The 14687-nt window shown below is 47.6% G+C and overlaps 1 pseudogene; it reads left to right on the forward strand.

Moving 5' to 3' along the window:
* The window catches only part of LOC149744909 (fibroblast growth factor 11-like), a 98679-nt pseudogene extending 92283 nt beyond the window's left edge, over positions 1–6396 (forward strand).
* Positions 6397–14687: the final 8291 nt, after the last annotated feature.

Below are 14687 nucleotides of genomic sequence, written 5' to 3' on the forward strand. Positions count from 1 at the left end.
TAAAGGCTGCCTGCAGAGTAAGTGCCTCTTGGCTCAGGTCCCAGGAATGGCAGGATCAATGTGGCTTTGACTCAGGTGAGAACATTCAGGAAATCCTGGATGCAATGTAGGGTGAGCCTTGTGGGGTGGGGAGGGGACCGCGTCTGTCCTTCAACAAGGAACTTCACCCGTAGTACCCCCCTACCCCTCTGCCAAAGAAGCAGGAAGGACTGGCATCACCCATCCAGGTCAAGGCAGCTACTAAGTCATCTAAGGGCCCACGGGCAGGAGTGGGAGGTGGTAACGAGCCGAGTGCTGGTGGGGAGGCCCTCATGAGATGGATGCAGCCCATCCCATGGTGTCTTCTGTGGAGTGTCCATGTAGTTATAAGGGGTAGTGGCAGGAGTTCCAGAGAGGGAATTCAGGTGGATGGAGCCTGGTCTCAGGGCCATGGCAATATTTGTCTGCTTGACTTGTTCCCAAAGCCTGAAAGCAGGATTTACTGGTGCCGCCTCTCTTCCTGGGCATGATGTGCGCGTGAGCGCACACACACACACACACACACACGCACACACACACGTGCGTGCAGAATCAAAGCCTCAGGATTCCTGGGGCAGGCACGCATACATGCATACCCCTCCACAGCAAGACAAATACACACCCTGAGGCACACTGGCAAACAGATACACATAAACATGTTCCCACCCAAATGTGAGCAAAGAAATATACATTCACTTGGAGGTGTGCTCACACATGCACAGAACTTTTTGCACTTAACCAGCTCTTCTTAGCAACGCACCTGGGCTGCCAATATCCCTGGATTCTGGAATGACCCCCTCCCTGGCCTCCGGGCCTCCAGTCTCATTCCCTCCATCCAGCCTCCACATGGCAGCCACACAATCCTCGTCTTGATCCTCTCCCATGTGGAAAGTTTCAACGGTACCTAGCTGCCTCCAGCATCAAGAACTCAGACTGGGGCTTCCCTGGTGGCACAGTGGTTAAGAATCCACCTGCTAGTGCAGGGAACCTGGGTTCGAACCCTGGTCCGGGAAGATTCCACATGCCGGGGAGCAACTAAGCCCGTGCGCCACAACTACTGAGCCTGGGCTCTAGAGCTGGCGAGCTACAACACTGAAGCCTGCAAGCCTGGAGCCCGTGCTCCACAGCAAGAGAAGCCACTGCAATGAGAAGCCCGCGCACCGCAACGAAGAGTAGCCCCCGCTCGCCGCAACTAGAGAAAGCCCGCGTGCAGCAGCGAGGACCCAACGCAGCCAAAAATTAATTAATTTTTTAAAAAAAGAACTCAGACTGGCATTCAAAACCCTACAAAATCTGGCCACTTCTGGCTTCCTGGCTTTTCCCCCATCTCCCCATCCGCCCATCCCCCATCTCTCCCCGTTCTTGCACCATTTTTCCTCTATCTCCCTCCAGCCAAATCCTTTCCAGAGTTACAAAGACCGCTGATTCATAACCAGAGATGCCCCAGATAGATGTGGTCTCTTGTGGTTCTGAGCAAACCCACCTCCTTGCCTGGTCTCCTTTTCCCCCCTGGCTCCATCCATCCAGCTTTTATGAGAGAGGTTGGTGACCATGCCTCAGCTTGCCCACAGCACTCCGGCTTCCCACGGCTCATTTCTGTCTGTCTGGGACTCTGGCACACACTAGGAGTTTAAGGAAGGTTTGTAAGCAGGTGGCTTGGGCCATCGTCCCTGCTCAGTCACCTCCTCCCTTGCCTTGGCTCTTCTCTCTTATTTTTGATGGGTTGGTTCTCACTGCTAGAAAAGGTTCTCTGCAAGTGAAGGCCCGCCCCCCATGCTGGGAGGATTTGGAAAGGCCTGTCAGTCACCTTGCTGCCTAGAAGCAATCCTCAGACTAGAGGGTGTCTCCAGGGGTCACTAAGTGCCTCTCCTCTGTCTTCACGCCCACAGTGAGTCACTAGCAGATGTCAGAAACAAATACAGATTCTCCCTCTCCACTGTCAGATTTCTGCAGGAATCTCTGGAGAGCTTTGCTGTTGGGATATTCTTCCTCGAGCTTGAGTTTGAAGATAGAGAATTGTCGTGCTAGGAGGGCCTTTAGCCAATCTTTTGTCTTACCCAGAGTCAGACTCTCCTCCCAAGTTATGTCGGCTCCTGGAATGTCTCCAGTGATGGGAAGCTCACTCCCTACAAGGCTGGACACCTCCATCCTTAGAAAGCTCTCCTTGCCTTTGTGTGGGATACCACTGACCCAACCAACCCACTGAGACCACAGGAGTCACGGGCATCCTCCAGGACAGGACTGTGAATACTTTGAGCAAGCGACAGAGTGGTTGTTGACTTAACTATTCCCCACGTGGCCCGGATTCTATGCTCTTTCGTTTCTCTGAACACATGTCCATTCATCACATCTTCCTAAAAACAGCGGTTAGAATCAGCCCTGCTGCTGGAAGCCGGCTTCCCCTGGCTTCTCCTCCTATCCCGGACTCAGCCCTCCCTGCCCGACTCCAGCTCTTGTCTCTTACCCGACTGTTTTTTCATGTCCCTTTGCTCCATTTCAAAGTCACACCTGAGAGCTCCTGGCAGGGAGATTTTCCTTACCCCTGGGGCAAGGGCACTGGGTTTGGACTCAGGCAGATGGAGATTCAGCCATGAGCTCTGCCACTGACTCTGTGAGCTGAGGCGAGGCACTTCACCCCTCTGAGCCCATCTTCCCTTCTGAAATGACAACAGTCACCTTTCCTCGATTGTCGTGGAGATTGAATGGGTTTGTGGACTTAAAGCCCCCAAGACAGCACCCGGCCCAGATGTTCATTACACGTCACCCCCACCCGGCCCTCCCAGTGGGGATCCAAGGGACGCCAGCTTCCCCAGCCCCGGATGGAAGGAGCGTAGCAAGCATCTGCACAGCCCTCTTGAGGGCTCCGCTAAGAGCAAGATCCACAGTGTCTTCTGTGCTTCCTTCATCTGCTAATTTAATAATCCTGCTAAACGATGAGCTCGTTTGGCCCACAATTTGCTTCGCAGAGGCCTAACGCTTCCTGTTGCTCAGGACTTCATTAGGTGCCAGACACACCCATTTCCCATCCCCCCACCTCGCCCGCCCTTCGTTTTTAAGAAAGAAAGTTTGGTAGATTCGATGGATTGTAATGGTCCTGACTCCTCTTCTAGGTCCCCCTTCCCTCGCCCTTCCCCCACTGTGCCTCTCCTTCGGAAGATCAGAATGGGCAGCCTCTCCCCGACCTTCTGGTTTCTCCTTGTCTCTCCTCATCAGCTGAGGAAATGAGCTTATGCACCCTGGACCACGGCCTCCACATCCCAGAGGACCAGTGGGCTCCCATTCCAAGAGCCCAGTGGAGCGTGGAGATGGGCTTCCTTACAAACCGTACCTTTCTGCGATAGCATCATATGCTGCCCGGTAGTAAGTTTCCTGGGGCCGAAGACACAGTACGCAAGATGGCCAACTATATGTCTGAGACGTTTCAGGGCAATGCAGTCTCTCTTTTGTTCTTAAGTTTTGATTTCTAAGACCACATTCTCCATCACTTTTTCAGTTCCAGTCTCACTAGACTTTGGCAACTGAATCTTTAATCTGGTGTTGCTGGATCTCTAGGAGATTGATGAATGGGATTCAAGGGGTCATTGATTCTCACGAAATTGAATGCAAAATGTCCTGTGTATAAGCATATTTTCAAGTTCAAAGATTTTTATCAAATTCTCAAACATGTCTCTAGGCCAAAAATGATTAAGAGTCAATGCTAAAGAATAGAGGTGGGCAAACTTTTCTGTGAAGAGTCTGACAGGAAATGCTGCAGGCTTTGAGAACCATATGGTCCCAACTGCTCAACTCTGTTGCTGTGTTGCAAAAGTAACCATGAGCAATAAGTAAACAAATGGACAGGGCTGTGTTCCATTAGAACCTTATTCACACAAACAGGCATCTGGCCAGATTCAGTCCACGGGCTGTAGTGTGTTGCTCCCTGCTATAGAAGGAATTCTGGTTTTGAGTGGGAGCTTACATCAAATGCCCCTTCAGATGCTCTCCAATTCGTTCATCCATTTACTCATTCGTTCTTTCAATGTATTGTATAGGTGTCTACCAAGCCCCCGCTACGTGCTAAGTCTTATGCTTGATACAACAGATAGAAAAAGGAATGAGACAATATCATTCCCTCAAGGATTCTACAGCCTGGTTGGAGAGACATGCCTGGAAACGACTGTCATTCGGTGTGATAAAGACTGTAATGGAAATCTGTACAAGAGACAGCACTGCCATAAATGAAACCACACAGGGAATGGGTGGTGAAGGGACCTAGGGAGATGCTGACAGAGTAGAGTCACTTGAGAGCCAGGGTTACGAGGAGGAGGAGCGATTTTCCAAGTAGGTGATGGAAGGGTGTCCCAGGCCAAGGGAACAGCAGAAGCAAAGGCACTGAGATATAAGCCATGTTGGGGTAAGTGTAAGAAATGCAGCCTAGAACTAGAGTTTGGGGTGCAAGTGGTGTCAAAGGGAAAGGGAAGCTAGAGGGAAAGACAGGGTGAAAACATACCATGAGGTGTCTTTTGATCCAAGCTAAGGACTTTGGACTTGATTCTGAAGGCAACAAGGGGGCATAAAAGGATTCGACTGCTGGCAGCTATGATCCTTTAGTGAAGTTGCCGCTCACAAGTGAACATATGTCTGTGAGTTCTCCCCTTCTCTTCCTTCCTGACACTCACTTACCTTTGATACTCAAGTTTTACTCTAAGCCCTCTAATTTTCCTAATTCAAGCCAAATTGTACAAAGCCAAAATTTGTTGAGAGAGGGATTTTCCTCCAGATAATTGAAAAGTAAACCCATCTTGACAAAATGAAGGTATCCAATCTTCCCAGCCTTTCTCTCCCTCTCTCTCTCTCTCTCTCTCTCTCTCTCTCTCTCTCTCTCTCTCATTTTAGTCTCTTTATTGATTGGATTGGGGAGCTCAGAACAAGGATAGCACAATGTCCCCAGGAAAATGTCTGTAAAAATATAATCAAAATGAAACATTTCCATTAACAAGCGCACATAACCTGCTGAGACAACATTAATGCACTTTTAAGACTTTAGGGTGAGTCTTTGGTTCTCTCCCAGGAATGGCTCCAATTACAAAGGCTCCTAATCTTGGAGGGCATGGGTGAAGTTAGAGGCAGGAACCAGACACCACGTAACTGCACAGGACTATGACTTTATATGGGCAGCCCCAACCTTGAAACAACAGGAGAAAATGAAGAAACCACTAAGTGCAGCTCTAGACCATACTGCTGCCTCTTTCCTGCTCTGGTCAGTTTTCACCTTGGATCTAGGATATCAAATCCTCATGCTATTTCATGCTTCAGTGTTTCTTATATAATTGTTGGCTCCATCAGGGCAGGAGCTGTGTTCATCTTATATTCCCAGAGTTCAGCGCAGCCTGGCACAGAGCTGGTACACAATTCAATTTACAGGCAAACTGCCTTCTCCCTTTCTCTTCTGGGGCCAGTTTATGACTTTATGATCTCAAAGGAGCACTATCCACAGGCTTGGAGCTCTGGGATGTGGGTCAGTAAAGATCTGGAATGTCAGCTGCACCCCTCCCCTTCTGGCTCTCCATAGCCATTTCTTTAATGGCTCTCATTAGGACTGTTCACCAAGTATTTCCATCTCTCTGTCTTCCAGGCACATGGTAGGATTGTATTTCCTGGTCCTCTGCTATTGGAAGTATCATGTGACCAGTTCTGGCCAATGGGGTATGAGCAAAAGTAACCATGTGACTAGTTCAGGCCAATGAGGTATGAGTGAAAGTGTCACTTTCAGGCTATTTAATTGCTGGTGTGAGACCTCCACCGTTCTCTTCTTTCTAAGTGACTGGTGATATCCAAGACAGCGGCTGCTCCATCATCCTAGGTGCTTGAGTGACTATAATAAGAAAAGTCTATACGAGAGCTGCCAGTCCATATAGACATGTGATGTGAATGAGAAATAAACCTTTGATTTTCAAGCCACTGAGATCTGGGGCTTGTTTGTTATCATAGCATAACTTAGTCTTATCCTAACTTATCATTTTCCCCTCATTCCTCTCCTTCCTTTCACTTGGCCCAGCAACCCAAGATCTCCTCTTCCCTTGGTTGGCTAACCAACTTTACCTTCTCTTCTTTGTTCAGTTATTCATTTGTTTAACAAACATTCACCAAGCATCCGCTCTGAGGAGACAGAAATGGACGGACAAAGATGAACCAGACATGCCCTCAGGGGCTCACAGTCTGGTTGGCCCTGCCCTGGCCTGGGCAGTCTCTCCACTCCTTAGAAGTTCTGTCTCAGTCACTCCAATGTTCTCACCAGCGCCATCTGGTTTGTCGTTGGAGATGGAGTTCAAGTTCGAGAAGCTGTCTCCTCCTCCCACCATGGCCCCTGTCACCACCAAGGCCTCTGATTACCCCTGAGCCTCCCTTGGAACCTTCCTTCACTGTGTGGTTGGATAGTCTGGGGGGCCTGAGTCCCTGCACAGGAAAACCCCAGAACCCCATTGTCATGCATGATGATGGAGCATGGGGTGCCTACGAAGTATTGGATTCTTTTATTGGTAAAGAAACCAAAACTCAGAGAAGAGCAACTATGTGCCCAGGGTCACACAGCATCATGGTCCCAGGGTCAGCATGAAAGTTAAGACCCTGTGCCCTTGCAAGAAATAATTCTTGCCTTGGGCCTCATTTCACACCCCGGCACAATAAGAGAATGGCCAAGGATGCTGGAAAAAGCCCTTTTTATCCTTGGATAAAAGGCCTGAAGATACAAGGGCGGGGGAGTGTGAGTGGGTGGGGGAGAATTTGAGGAAAGAGGATCCTCTCATTCGAGGGAGGCGATGGACAGCTTTGACATCATTATTGAGAGGCAATACAAGGAAGATCTTGGCCCACCAAAGCCATTGCCCTGCCTCCAGGCAGGTGAGTCTACGCCCCTCTGGGCCATCACCCTCCACTGCGTGCTGTCTTCTGGAAAAGACCTCTCCCCTGATCTGAAACAGCCTTGGCACGTTCCCTGCAGGTCTTGGAGAAACTGGGAGTCATCTCTTTTCAAGGACCTTCAACCCCTGAGATGAGTCCTCTGTGCATTTATACAGGAAAGGAAGAAGGAAGGGGGCGGTGAGGGCCAGATTTGGGTATTTAACCCTTCATACCTAGAAATGTGGCAGCCACGTTCCTGGCCTGGGCCCCCCGCAGCCTCTGCTCCCTGCTCCTGGCTGCTCCTCCCCACTCCCACTGGACAGGGGGAAATTATGTGGCAAGGTGACCCTGTCCCCCATTCTGAGGTGGATGGGGGGGCTGGAGACTAAGCAATTAACACGCAGTCGGGAGTAAGGGTGCCCAGGGAAATTTCCTGCCGAAGCTGAGCCCTGGCAGAAGGGAAGGCTCAGCGGGCACAGGGCAGGGAAGGGGAGAGGGGGGCGGGGCCGGGACAGCTACAGGCAGCCTCGTCTGCACATGGATGCTTTTCTGGAAAGATGCCACTGGTGAGGAGTTGGGGAGAGTGGGGCCAGGGAGCAGGAAGTTTCCAGTGCTGGACAGAGAAGGATCACCACGTGGGCACTGGAGCCCAGGCCACCACCCCTCCCCAGGGAAAGACATTCCCCTCTGTGCCCTTTCCTGGGAAGGGGAAGTCACTTGAGTCCCTGAACTTTGGGGGGTGTCAGGTCTCTCGATGGCTGGGGGAGCAGGCTTCGGGGAGCTCGAGAGGCCTCTGATGTCACAGCACACACGGTGCAGTGCACAGAGCAGACACACAGGGGGCAGGAAGCACACAGCACAGTCACACATATAGCGGCATACGATGGTACACACACGCGCCCGAATTCCACCACTGCTGATGTTTCCCTATGGCCCCTCCCACAAGTCCCCAAGAGGACTGGGGCCCACTTCTCAGGGAGGTCCCCACTTGTCTACCTGCTCCCTCCCACCGACACGACTCACTCCCAGAAGCCAGTGCTGGTGCCTCAGAGCCTCACTCCGAAAACCCTGACCATGCACAGGACCAGGTGTCAGGAGACACAGGTCCAGGTCCTGGCTCTGCAGCTCTCTGACTGGGAGACCCTGGGTAAGTCATGCCGTCTCTGGGCCACAGTCTCCTCATCTGTCCAATGGGATCACGAGGAAAAGGAAGAGGAAGAAAGCACCTATTCATGGGATAAGCAACGAGGTCTAAAGAAAGCACTTTGTGAGTCATAGACCACCCTAAATTTGAGCCCAGACCTGGGTGCAGAGCCACACCCTCAGGCACACACAAGCTTCCAGAGCCCTCGGCTGGGCCCCCTTCAGCCAACCAGGTCTGATCCCGATTAACCTCAGTGCAAGATCCCTGTCCACAAAGACCCTCTCATTCCAACTTTGACTTTGCTTCTTACACTCTATCATTCATTCATCCAGCTATGGAATCCTGGATGCAAGGTGCCGTATATGATGTCATGATTCTGCATCCAATGCCAAGCAACTCTCCCACACCAGCTGGTGAGGCCTACAGTCCATCTCACTTCTAACACTATCTACCTGGAGATAGAATCAGATCCCTCAGGTTAAGGGCTCAGTCCTACAAGGCCCTCTCCTCACCCCAACTCCCTGCTAGTTGTCACCTGTGCCTCTGACGGACCAGCTATAGATTAGAGCTTCCAAAGACCCCCCTCCTGGGGTTCGATTAATTTGCTAGAGTGACTCACAGAACTCAGAGAAACATTTTACTTACTATATTACTGGTTTATTACAAATGGATATATAACTCAGGAATAGCCAGATGGAAGAGATGCATAGGGCAGGGTACAGGGAAAGGGCGAAGAGTTTCCATGCTCCCTGAGCAAGCCATTCTTCATGAATCTGCAAGTTCTCACCAACCCAGAAGCTCTCTGAAGCCCATCCTTTTCAGCTGAAGCTTCACTACATAAGCACGATTGATTAAATCATCGACCACTGGCGACTGAACTCAATCTCCAGCCCCTCTTCCCTCCCCGGAGGTCTGGGATGGGACTGAAAGTTGCAACCCTCTAATCAAGTGATTGGCTCCTCCAGTGACCAGTTCCCATCCTCAGGTGACCTAGGAGCTTTCCAAAAGTCACCTCACTAGCATAACAAAAGATGACTTTGTGCCCTCAACACCTAGGAAAGTCCAAGGGTTTTAGGAGCTCTGTGCCAGAAATGGGACAAACACCAAATATACATTGATATATTTCTTATTATAAATTACAATATCACAGATAAAAAAAGTGGGCAGTACTCGGTCTTTGCTCTCAGGCAGCTCATGGCCAACTCAGTATTCTCAACAGTGGTTACCTGATAGAATCCATGGCCTGGGAGGCTTTTAAAATACTGCCTTCTGGGCCTCATCCCTAAAGATTCATAGTCAATTGATCTGAAATGGGGCCCAGGCAACCGTGGTTTGTTTTTTTTTTTGCGGTACGTGGGCTTCTCACCGCTGTGGCCTCTCCCACCGCGGAGCACAGGCTCCGGACGCGCAGGCTCAGCGGCCATAGCTCACGGGCCCAGCCGCTCCGCGGCACGCGGGATCCTCCCGGACCGGGGCACGAACCCGCGTCCCCTGCATCGGCAGGCGGACTCCCAACCACTGCGCCACCAAGGAAGCCCAACAACCCTGTTTTTAAAAAGTCCCCCAGCTGATTCTAATGTGCCTTCGGAGCAGAGACCCACCCATCTAGTGGAGAAATTAGACATATGCCAAAAGACAGAATGGGACATTTTTACAACAGATGCACACACAATAATTGCTAACATTTACTGAGCCACATCTTTTGTGTGAGGCCAGCATTGTGCCAAGTCTCATGTCGGCATATTTAATCTTCCCCAAAACCCAGGACGGCAGGCTCCATGCCACCCATTCTACAGCTGAGTAAATGAAGCTCAAGAGATGAAGTAACTTACTCAAAGCAAGACTTCTCTGAAAAGGTGGCATTTGTGCCAAACCTTGAAAGAAAATAGAATTTTGCCCTGGAGAGATGAAATGGAAGGCTGCCAGTGTTCTCCACCCTGGCTGGTTGTTAGATTTCCTGACCTGAGCGGCTCATTAAAATGTAGGGGGGTGCAGGTTAAGGGAGCAGAGCCTCTGCTGACTGGGACAGGGGCTTCTGAAAAGGAGTGGGAATGCAGATCACAGAGGCTGGTGGGGGCCAAATTATGGGAAGAGGATATTTTAGGAGACATCCAAGGTAGAGCTACTTTCCCCCGCATGTAGAAATTATGTGCCCCTTGTCATTATCCCCAGAGGTGGCAGGGATGAAAATAGAATGTCAAGACAGAGTCAGAGAAGCTAGACCCAGAAGAGTCTGGGTGGAGGAAGTTGAGACTTTATCCTTAACTTTTTAAAAAGAGTGACATGGGACTTCCCTGGTGGAGCAGTGGTTAAGAATCCGCCTGCAAATGCAGGGGACACAGGTTCGAGCCCTGGTTCAGGAAGATCCCACATGCAGCGGAGCAACTAAGCCCGTGCACCACAACTACTGAGCCTGCTCTCTAGAGCCCCCAACTACTGGAGCCCGTGCACCTAGAGCCCATGCTCTGCAACAAAAGAAGCCACCACAATGAGAAGCCTTGCACCGCAACGAAGAGTAGCCCCGGCTCACCGCAACTAGAGAAAACCCACGCGCACAGCAACAAAGACCCAACACAGCCAATAAGTAAATAAATAAATTTTTTTATTTAAAAAAAGAGTGAAATGGATGTCAACCACTATGCCTTCTATTCAGAAGCAAGAAAGTATGGAAGGGAGAGGGTTGAACCGGGGATCAGAGGCCAAGTTCCAGACACTTTCCTCTCTTAGCCTGGGCTTGGTCATCTGTGAAATGATGGCAGGGGTGGTTGCATCTCAAGGTTCTCAAACTAAGTGCTGGAGAGCCAGCACCTCAGAGGGAAGCTGGTGTGGGAAGTGGGGGACTCTAGGCTCCACCCCACCCCAACCAGGGCAGTTCTGCTTTCCTCCGCTTTACACATTGGCTGCCATGGAAAGTTTCATTTGAACGAGAGATTTTATAGCTCAAGCAACTTGTGGATGCAGCTTTGACTACTAGTGAAAGATGGCATTATCACCTTTCTCTCCTAGAACCCCTTAACATGATAGCAACCCCCAAGGAGCTCAGGCACCAGCCACATGGAGGTGAGTGATGTCTGGGCTGGGCTTCCACTCAGGGAGGAAGTGGAAGTCTAAACAGAAATCACTGGGAGCCCCAGGCTCCTTGCCCCACGAAGTCAAATAACTCCTCCCTGCCACCTTTATTGGGGGGGAAATGTGCAGAGTAGGGAAAAAAAAAACAGCCTACGATGCCAGTATGCTCTCCAACTGTACGATCAGACTCCCCACTCCACACTCTATGATGAAGTCCACAGTCCACAAGCTTCCTCACTAAACACAAAGCTTTTACTCAGCTCTTCTGTGCCACAAATTTAGTTGAGAAGAGATGTCAATGTGAGAAACTGATAACTAAGGCTTCGCGCCTGTGCTAGGGTTGCTGCCAGGTGTTCTGTCCCTGATGACTTTTTCAGAACTCCCAGCAATTCTATGTGGTAGGTAACTAGCTCTGTTCCCATTTTACAGAGAAAGACTCTAAAGAAGAAAGAGGCCAAGCCCAAGTGCAGTCATCTGATTAGTAAACCATAGAACTGAGCTGTGGCCCCAGGCAGTCTGCCTCCAAGTCTACGCCCAGACCCATGCTATGTGCTAGACCACCAAGATGGCGGAGACCAAGCACAGCAAAGGTGGATGGACAACCCTGGGGGAAAAGAAATAATGTAAAGAATTTTTTTAAAAACCTTACAGAAAAACTCTAATAAATATTCTAATAGAGATAGAAAATATATTGCATTCATAAAGTAGGAACTGGATATTATGAAAAGAAACAATTAGAGAACAAGAAAGAGATCTAGAAAATTTTAAATGTGAAAGAAAATCCACAACACATATTGTAAAACAGCATTAACAAAACCTTCTAAGATATAGACTGATATAGCAAATGTGGAAAAATGGAAAAAAAAACATTTAAAGTAGATTGCATTGGTTGCCCTAATTCTTTACCCATTTCAATATCAAACCTTCTGCCATGTGATTTTGCACCTCTCCCTCTAAAGAGGTCTCTTGAGTTTGGATTCTGCCATGTGTTTGCTTTGGGCCCCTGGATGTTAGTTGGGAGAATGTGACCAAAGGTTTAAAACCTCTTATGTGATTGGGCTCTTGCTTCTCTGCCACCTGCATGAGAAGAACACACTTGTGCTAGCCCACTGATCCCACAATGAGGGTGAGAGATATCTGGAGCCAAACTAAACTCCTCCACCCAATTCTGTCCCAGATCAACCATCCCTTAGCCTACTCCCAGCTCTATGGGTAAGCCCAGTCAACATAAGCCACTCCACCTAGTCCAGCCTAAATCAGTGACTCTCAGGCACAGATCCATGAGAATAATTATGTTTTAAGGCACCAAGTTTTGGTTTGTTACATAGCATTATTGTAGCTATGGTTGATGCAAGTATCAACCCAGTAGCTGGTACTCAATTAAAAGAGAAAATAGATGGAAGAGAATTATCAAAGCAATAGTCCATGTAAATTTCCCAGCACTAAAAGACATGAACCTGCAGATCAAAGGGCCTACCAAGTGCCCAGAAAAATAGATAGATTCACTGCCAAGATATATTATTGTAAAATTTCAGAACACATGAAGGGATAAACCTAAAAGCTTCCAGCAAGAAAAAACTGGTTTCCTACAAAGGAACAGGAATAAGGATGGCTATAAGACTTCTCAGGAGCAGCACTGGATACCGGGTAACTAGTGAAGTGGTGCCTTTTACATTCCCGGGAGAAATTGTTTTCAAAATAGAATTCTATACCTGGATACCCAATTAAGATATAAGTTGGGACTATACATTTTTTTACGTGTAAGGATTCAGATTCAAATTCCCTTTTACTTAGTAAGCTATCAGAGGATATGCTCCAGCAAAAGCAGGAAGTAAACCAAGAAAATAGAATCTAAGAAATAGGAGTTTCAACACAGGAGACTGGTTTATTCCCAGAATAAACCTTTGCAGCAGCCCTAGAGAGTAAGAATCCAGGGAAACACGAGGGATTGCTAGATGAGCTGATGTAAGATAACACTTGTGAGCAAAATACTAATAATAATGTTACAGCAGATGTGACACACCGTTTGGAAAAGTTTAAGAAAACAATGCAATTACCCAGTGTTCATAGCAGCACTAGTTACAATAGCCAAGACATGGAAACCACCCAAGTGCTAATCAACAGATGAATGGATAAAGAAGATGTGGTATATATATATATATATATATATATATATATATATATATGTATATATACATATATATATACATATATATATATATATATACAATGGAATATTACTCAGCCATAAAAAGGAATGAAATAATGCCATTTGCAGCAACATGGATGGACCTAGAGATTATCATACTAAGTGAAGTAATTCACAAAGAGAAAAACAAATGCCATATGATATCACTTACATGTGGAATCTAAAAAATGATACAAATGAATGTATTTACAAAACAAAAACAGGCACACAGACAAAGAAAATGAACTTATGGTGACCAAAGGGGAAAAGGGGGTGGGAGGGATAAATTAGGAGTTTGGGATTAGCAGATACAAACTACTGTATATAAAATAGATAAGCAACAAGATCCTACTGTATAGGACAGGGAACTATATTCAATATCTTGTAATAAACTATTAATATAATGGAAAAGAATCTGGGGTATTCCCTGGCAGTCCAGTGGTTAGGACTCAGAGCTTTCACTGCTGTGGGCCCGGTTTCAATCCCTGGTTGGGGACCTAAGATCCCGCAACTAAGACCCATGTGGCACAGCCGAAAAAAGAAAAAGAGAGAGAGAGAATCACTTTGCTGTACCCCAGAAACTAATACAACATTGTAAATCAACTATACTTCAATTTTAAAAAAAGAACAAAAAATGATGCAATTTAAAATGTTAGGTGATTTTTATTACCCCTGAATATATTTTTCCATATAGATGGCATGATAGACAATAAGAGTTTATTTGTCAGTCACATCATATTCCCTCACCGGCCAGGCAGTCCTTCCCTTTGTATTTGCGGACATGGAACACATGACCTGCAGTTTCCTCGCTAGGGAAGAGAGAGATGGAAGAGGCACACAAGCTCTTAACTGCCTTAGCCCAAAGGGATAACACCAGTCACATGACTCCTCCCTAACTGGAAGGGACATTGAGAAATACAGAGGAACAGATGGGTAGCTGAAGAGCACTTACTGTCTTGACCACACCAGGAAAAAAAAATATATGAGAAAGAAAATAAAATCATTATCCATATCTTGACTCTGAAATAAGCCACATTTCTATCACCATAATAATGTTCTAGATTTGACTAAAAAGTACAATATAACTATATAAGGTGGAGGGCACAGAACTAAGGTAAATAGCAACGCAAAACCCTTGTCTATCATAATAGGAAGTCAATAGACGATGTCTAAAACTGGACATAAAGCAAGAAATGGCATCATACACATATTATTTAGAAATATGAAGCCAAACAGCAAACACAGAAGCTGAAAGAGTTAAAAATGTGCTGTCCCCAATTCTTAGAAAGATATAACCTTCCAAGACTGAACCAGGAAGAAATAGAAAATATGAACAGACCAATCACAAGTAATGAAATTGAAACTGTGATTAAAAATCTTCCAACAAAC

This window comes from Delphinapterus leucas, chromosome 19 (genome assembly GCF_059928025.1).
Source record: "Delphinapterus leucas isolate spDelLeu-1000000601 "Yukka" chromosome 19, BTC_Dleu_Yukka2, whole genome shotgun sequence".
In the NCBI taxonomy this organism is placed as follows: Eukaryota; Metazoa; Chordata; class Mammalia; order Artiodactyla; family Monodontidae; genus Delphinapterus; species Delphinapterus leucas.